Source organism: Myotis lucifugus, unplaced genomic scaffold, assembly GCF_000147115.1.
Source record: "Myotis lucifugus unplaced genomic scaffold, Myoluc2.0 scaffold_313, whole genome shotgun sequence".
Classification (NCBI taxonomy): domain Eukaryota; kingdom Metazoa; phylum Chordata; class Mammalia; order Chiroptera; family Vespertilionidae; genus Myotis; species Myotis lucifugus.
Genome location: NW_005871361.1, coordinates 1,047,602 through 1,055,034, shown reverse-complemented (window position 1 = coordinate 1,055,034; position 7,433 = coordinate 1,047,602).

Below are 7,433 nucleotides of genomic sequence, written 5' to 3'. Positions count from 1 at the left end.
TTGAGAACCACTGACCTAGACGGTTTTGCTCAGTGGGTAGAGCATCAGCCTGTGGACCAAAGGGTCCCCAGTTTCATTCTGGTCAAGGGCACATACTCGGTTGCAGGCTCGTGCAGAAGGCAACCAATCGATGTGTTTCTCTCACATCTATATTTCTGTCTTTCTCTCTTCCACTCTCTCTAAAAATCAATGGGAAAATATCCTCAGGTGAGGATTAAAATAATAATAATATTGTGTTTAGTTTTAGATGTACAACATAATGGGTTTTAAAAAAAGAAACAACTTAAAAATATATTTTTATTAATTTCAGAGAGGAAGGGAGAGGGAGAGAGAGATAGAAACAGCAATGATGAGAGAGAATCATTGATTGGCTGCCTCCTACACGCCCCCTACTGGGAATCGAGCTCACAACCCGGGCATGTGCCCTTGACTAGAATCGAACCCCGGGTCCCTTCAGTCCCCAGGCTGACGCTCTATCCACTGAGCCAAACCAGCTAGGGCGTATTGTATCTTTTAATAAGATTTTGTGGCTTTCTCTTTATAGGTTTTTTACTTTTCTTGTTAAGTGTATTCTGGAGTATCTCAGAGTTGCTATAAATGTAATTCTACCCCCAATTTTGTCTGTAGGTATTCATTCTAAGAGTAGACAAAAAGATTGACACTTTGCTTGAAGCTTTGTGGCAGTGAGTGCTCCTCTGAGAACTAGAGTAGGCACTGAAGAGCTGCTGAACCAGCGAGGCCTCGTGGTGGCCAGGGTTCCAGAGGGGGAGCTAACAGTCTGCAGCTGCTTTTTGTAGCTTAAGATAAATTTTTCTTAAAAAAAAAAAACAAAAAACTGCCCTGGCTGGGTAGCTCAGTTGATTAGAGTGTTGTCCTGATATGCCAAGGTTGCAGGTTCAATCCCTGGTCAGGGCACATACAAGAATCAACCAATGAATGCGTAAATAAGTGGAACAACAAATCTCTCTCTCTCTCTCTCAAAATCAATCAATAAAATTTTTTTAAAGCTTTGTGTTTTATGTTTATCGTATATTCAGTCACCTTGCCCAATTCTCTTATTAATTCTAGTAGTTTGTAATTATCTCATGTTTACTGGGCTTACAATCTTTTTTAAATTAAATTTATTGGGGTGACATTGGTTAACAGGATCATATAGGTTTCAGATGTAGATTTCTATCATATAAGATATGTATATATTGCACTGTATGCCCACCACCCAACATCAAATCTTCACCATATATTAGGCCCCCAACACCCCCTCACCCCCAGGCATACAATCTTAACAGTAAAATGTTTTATCTCCTTTTCTTGGATTGATAGCAGCTATTTTATTTTCTTGATGCTCTTGCTAAACCTGGGTGGAATAACCAAATACTTGTTTGATGGAAGGAGTTGCTATATTTTGGATAATGGAATCAAGAAGTTCACTAAAATGTTTTGAACCCCTTACCTGCCAGGCTCCAAGTCCTCCCTTATGTTAATCCTCACAACATCACATGAGGGAGGCATTGCTCTCCCCATTTACAGGTGAGGAAAGGACACTCAAGAGGTTAGGTAACTCCCCCATTGGGGGAGGCAGGTTGGGAGCAGCAGGCGGGATAAGGAGCCAGGGGCAGAGCTGCAGCCGCCTCTCCTTCTCTCCATCATCCTGCACCCAGTTCTGAAAGGAGCTTTAAGCTCTCCTAAGGGAACCAGCTGCTGAGGCAACAGAGTTAGCGTTATGTATTAATCTGCAGGGATGGCAAATGATGGCTTTGTCCCTCATTCATTCACTCATTCACTCATTCATTCATTTATTATCTCTATGAACATTCTTGGAGCACTGAGAACCTATTCTGTGCCAGGCCCTGCCCTGGGCACTGGGAACAGGGATGATGAGGTCCAGGTAAGTACAGGATTAGCCTTGGCTCCAGGTGGGCAGCAAGTGGAAGCACTTTCCAGGCAGAGGGCGGGGCATGCACTGAGGCCTCCAGGACCACAAAGGAGGGGTTTAAGTGGAGAAAAGAAGGAGCCCTGGACAAGAGTGAGGGTCTTGGGGTATCTGACACAGGGCTGCTGTATCAGTCCTGTCCCCTCTTGACCCTTTCACTCACGGTCTGCCCAGTTGCCAGATGCAGGCTTTCTTCTGGGAAGAAACTTGCTCAGTGTTCTCCACGACAGATTGAGCGCAGAAGGACTTGGCGACAACAGAGTGGGCTCTGTGCAGCCTGGGCACCATGGAGGGGCTTCCTCCTGCCAGGGACCTGCACTGTTGGCGAACTCAGGAGACACTGCAGAGTTCTATGCAGAAGTACCTGACAATGTGAGACCAAGTCTCCCTCTCCCAGGCATCAATGGGAAATAGTTACATTGGCCATGACAGTAGGTGTGTTAACAGTTCTCTTGGTTTTAGGCAGAATATTTTAGTTAATGAAAAAGAAAATTCTCTATTAAGAGTCAAGGAATATACCTTAGCAATTCAGCACTAGTTCTAGTAAAATTAAAGCTCTTGTCAGTTTCTCCCTGCAATGAAAGAAGTGCCCTGGATACATCTAACCCCATTATTTGGTACATGTTATGCTTAATAGCAAACCAGCTAGGGGAAAAAAACACATACACAAAACCTCAATATTCAGATCAAGATAAGCCAATCTCTTATAATGTGAGAAAGAAACTATCTGTTGAAGCAGAAACCAAATCTAGAAAAATATAAGTAGAAAAAGCAAAAGCAAACTTAAAACTATATGGGCAATAAAAGACAGACTCATAGAGCTCTCCAGGGCGCGTGTGAAGAGTCTAGACCAAGTCTCTGGAGAAATGTTGGGTAAAGATGAAAGACGTGACAGCTTCCCACAGAGAAGAGCATGTGGGTAAAACTTGGAATCAGCAGGTGGAGACAATATTTATGACCAAACAAGAAGAGCCAGGAGGAAACTGACTTATGTTGAAAAGTCGAGTGTGCAATTAAACACCCAAGATGGAGAGAAAAATCAATGCTACATCAACATTGCTGAAAAAGAAGACAGGAAAAGCCCACATGACAGATCTCAGAAGTCTTTAGGCCGAGCAAGCCTCGACTGAAGGTCACCATCTTCAGAGAAGAGGAATTGAAGTGACTGAACTTTGTCAAGAGAAAGAAAGAAATGGAGTCTCTTAGGAAATTATCTGTCCATTATTACTTGGAGCAAGAGGAAGAAAGTTCTGAAGCAAATGACAAGATGAGCACGTGAATGAAGAGCTGGAGACCTTCAGAGAGCAAGTCAAAGACCTTGAAGAAAAGCTGGAAGGCATCATTTGTTCTCAAAACTCTGGAACTAAATGGTCAGAGCACTGGAGGCTAAAAGACACCTCTTCATCTAAAGACGAGTATTCTTGCAGACGGACATAAGACAAAGAACAGGCCAGCAGGCTGGAAACTCCCAGGCAGGGACTGAGACTATAGTCCACACACTATACAATCTTCTTCCTCAGTTTTGCTCTCAAGACCCTTCAACTACAGTGGGGCCTTGACTTACAAGTGTCCCAACTAACGAGTTTTTTGAGATACGAGCCGTCTCTCGGCCGATTTTTTGCTTTGAGTTGCGAGCTAAAATTCGGGTTACGGGGCAGCTTCAGATACCCCACCGCTAGTTGGCACAGCGAACGTCACAGTGAACGCCACAACATCAGCCCAGCATCACGTGTCTCACTCGTTCACTTTAAGATTTGACATATGAGTAATTTGAGTTACGAGCTCCATCACGGAACGAATTAAACTCATAAGTCAAGGCCCCACTGTAATTGAATGATTACCAAGGATAATCTCCTTTACTTAAAGTCAACGGATTGTAGAGGTTAACGACATACAAAATACCTCCACAGCAACACCTAGATTAGCGTTTGATGGAATAACTAGGTACTATAGCCCAGCCAGGTTGACACATAAAACTAACTTCTTCTGCTCCAAGGAGCACGGATGCACCCCTCTGAAAAGGCTTTCCACCAAGAGGTTGTTGTCCTCCTCATCCTCCCTCATGGGTGGAGATTCTTTTCTGGACACTCCCATCCAGGAAATGTAAGTATGTTATCTTCTGGGTTCACTAAGCCTCCACATAGCCCTCTCTCCTATTCAAACTCCTGAAACACCGCAAGGACCTTACACCATTTCATTTATTTTCCCCTTCAATTATTTACATATTTTAGTTTAAAAATCTTTCTACAACTCAACATTAAAAAATAAATAATCCAGCCCGGCTGGTGTTGCTCAATGGTTGAGCATTGACTCATATGCCGGGAGGTCGCTGGTTCAATTCCATCAGGGCACATGCTGGAGTTGCAGGCTTGATCCCTAGAAGGGGGCGTGCAGGAGACAGCCGGTTGGTGTTTCTCTCTTATTGATATTTCTCTTTCCCTTCTCCCTCTCCCTACCTCTCTCTCTAAAAATCAATTAAAAAAATATTTTAAAAATATCCAACTAAAAAGTAGACAGATTAGAATAAACATTTTCTCCAAAGAAGATAGACAAATGGCTAATAATCACATGAAAAGATGCTCAATATCATTGGGCATTAGAGAAATTAAAACTCAAAACCACAGTGAGATCATTTTCACCTACTAGGAGGGCTATAATAAGAAAGACAGACAATAACAAGGATTGTGGAAAAATTGGAACTCTCATAGGTTGCTAGTGGGAATGTAAAATGACATAGCCACTTTGGAAAATAGTTTGATGGTTTTTCAGAATGTTAAACATACAGTTACCATATGACCCAGAAATATTACAACCAAGAGAACTGAAAACATATATCCATGCAAAAACTTGTACACAAATATTAATAGCAGCATTATTCATAATAGCTAGAAAGTGGAAACCACTCAGATGTCCATTAACTAATAAATTAATAAATAAAACATGGGATATCCATATAATGGAATAGTATTCATCAAGAAAAAGGAATGAAGTGTTGATACATGCTACAACATGGATGAACCTTGAAAACATTATGTTAAGTGAAAGAAGTCAGTTTACAAAAGGCCCCATATTGTATGATTTCACTTGTAAGAAATGACCACAGTAGGCAAATCCACACACAGGAAGTAGATTTGTGGTTGCCAGGGACTGGAAGGAAGGAGGATTGCCACAAGGAAAGAGTGACTGCTAAAGGGTATAGAATTTCTTTTTTGGGTGATGAAAATGTTCTGAAATTAGATAGTAGTGATGGTTGCACCATCCTGTGCATATATAGAACACTGAACTGTACACTGTAAAACAGTGAATTTTGGGGTAAGTTATATCAATAAATTATTATTAAAAACTTTTACATAAGTGGCTTTTCTTTTGCTCACATTGCAGGATTTTTTTTGGCAAAAAGAAATAGTATTGTCCTAGCCGGTTTTGCTCAGTGGATAGAGCATCGGCCTGTGGACTGAAAGGTCTCAGGTTTGATTCTGGTCAAGGGTATGTACCTTGGTTGCAGGCTCAATCCCTGGCCCTGGTTGGGGGTTCCTGTGGGAGGCATTCAATCAATGTGTCTCATCGATGTTTCTCTCTCTGTCTCTCCCTCTCCTTCCACTCTCTCTAAAAATCAATGGGAAAAAATATCCTTGGGTGAGGATTTAACAACAACAAAAAAAGAAATGGTATTAATTATTCTCATTACTAGTATATATACGCTCTAGAAAATATTAGTGAATTTTAATTTGATGAACCAGTTTACTATTCTCTAAACAGTATATAACTGTGAGCTATTCATCCACCACAGGCATTTGAAATAGCAAAATACTTTTCTCTCTGTCAATAGTACTATATACCCCAGTTACAAGAGAAACATGAAAGTTACTGTTGGCTTGTTGGTCTCAATAAATTTTAGTTGATTTAAACAGTCTCTCAAAGCCAGGACGGCGGGAGCCGGGATTCCTGTTATGCTCTCAGTGCCTCTCACTTGTCAGTCACATTCTTCCCATCAGTCTACACAGCTTTGGGAACTAAAAACAGTCTCAACAGTACTCATCAGGCTTCCGGAGTCTATGACCTCTCAGGAATTACATGCAAAATGTGACGTGTGTGCATTTTTTTTTTCCTGGGCAGAGTCTACACCTTTTATTAGCATCTCAAAGAAGGTCATTGACCAACATTTTAGAGACCTATGCCAGGTCCAGCTGCATTTCGATTCTGCAGCAGCATCTGTAGTTTTAGTTTGCAAAGCATCCTTCTCCCCCTTGTTCTGTCAGAAAACCCCCTCTTTGGGAGGATGACGGGGGAGCCTTCCCCTTGAATGCCACACTGCTGCTGTAGAAGCTTTCCTTCTCATCTGGTTGCTAAACCCAGAGAAAGTAATCTAGAGTTGTCTGCACGGTTCCCCCCATCACCCCTTCAGGGAGGGCAGCAGAGAGAGCTGAGGTGGGGGTCTGGATCCCTACTTCCCTCTGTTCCTTTCTTCTATCCTTCTGTCCTTCTGCTATAAGGGCAGAAATTTTAGCTTGGAGAAGGTAGGACATTCCAGGGACAGAAAGGCACAAGGTAGAGAACAGCGTGGTTTGGGGGAGGTGGAAACTGGGGCTGCACGGAGGGGATGAGCTCAGTGGCTAATAGGATCGGCCATGGCGAATCCTCCAGCAAGGCACGCACCGCACGAAGGGCCGAAGCAAGCGCCTGGGTAGCTTGGGGTCAGGATTACAGAAACCCAGGAATGAGGGAAGGAAGCTTTAAAGGGCCAGGCGGTGCAACCGAGACTGGGAAAGAAAATGTAGCCCCGCCCCGATCGAGGGAGGAGAACCGCCCCCCTCCCTCCCAGGGAAATTATGGGGATGGTAGCCCAAGACGGCCTCCGAATCATCCATAACTAGTTTGCTATCCAGCGAAATGAAGGTCTGAGGCCTAGATCAGTCCGGAAGGTTGGGGAAGGGACTGAAGAGAGATGACTTTCTCTAGGGTCTGTGTGCTTCCATTCCTCGCCCCCCCCCCCTTTTCTGGCTCCCACTTGGTAGCACCTTCCTGATCCCCTTATCTCTAAGGCGCTCAGGGAAATGTCCCCCCCACTCCCTACTCCCACCCCCGCCCCGCCGGAGCCTTCTGGGAAATGCTGCTCTGGCCCGCGAGGAACATGAGCCCTGCAGCCCCGGTAAGAAGTCTCTGGGATAGGAGGAAGGGCCCACTGGCAGGGTGGGTGCCCTTTTCAAATAGGGGATCAGACCAGGAGCCTCTCAGGCCCTGACAGGTCTTGTCCTCTGAATGGCATCTTGGTGTTGCTTGTAGGTGGGGGTTTGTGGCTGAGCTAGTCAAGGAAATGATCCTGGAAGGGCAGTCTGAGGTGGTAGATACAGAAACAGTCCTCTTTCCCCAGTTGGGTCCCCTTCAGTCCATTGTTGACTATCCTAGAGGTGCTTTTCCCATCCACAACTCCTCCCTCCCAACTCCTCATCTTGAAACCCCCAACCTCTAGCTCCAGTCACTATGTCATAACATCCAAGCCCTT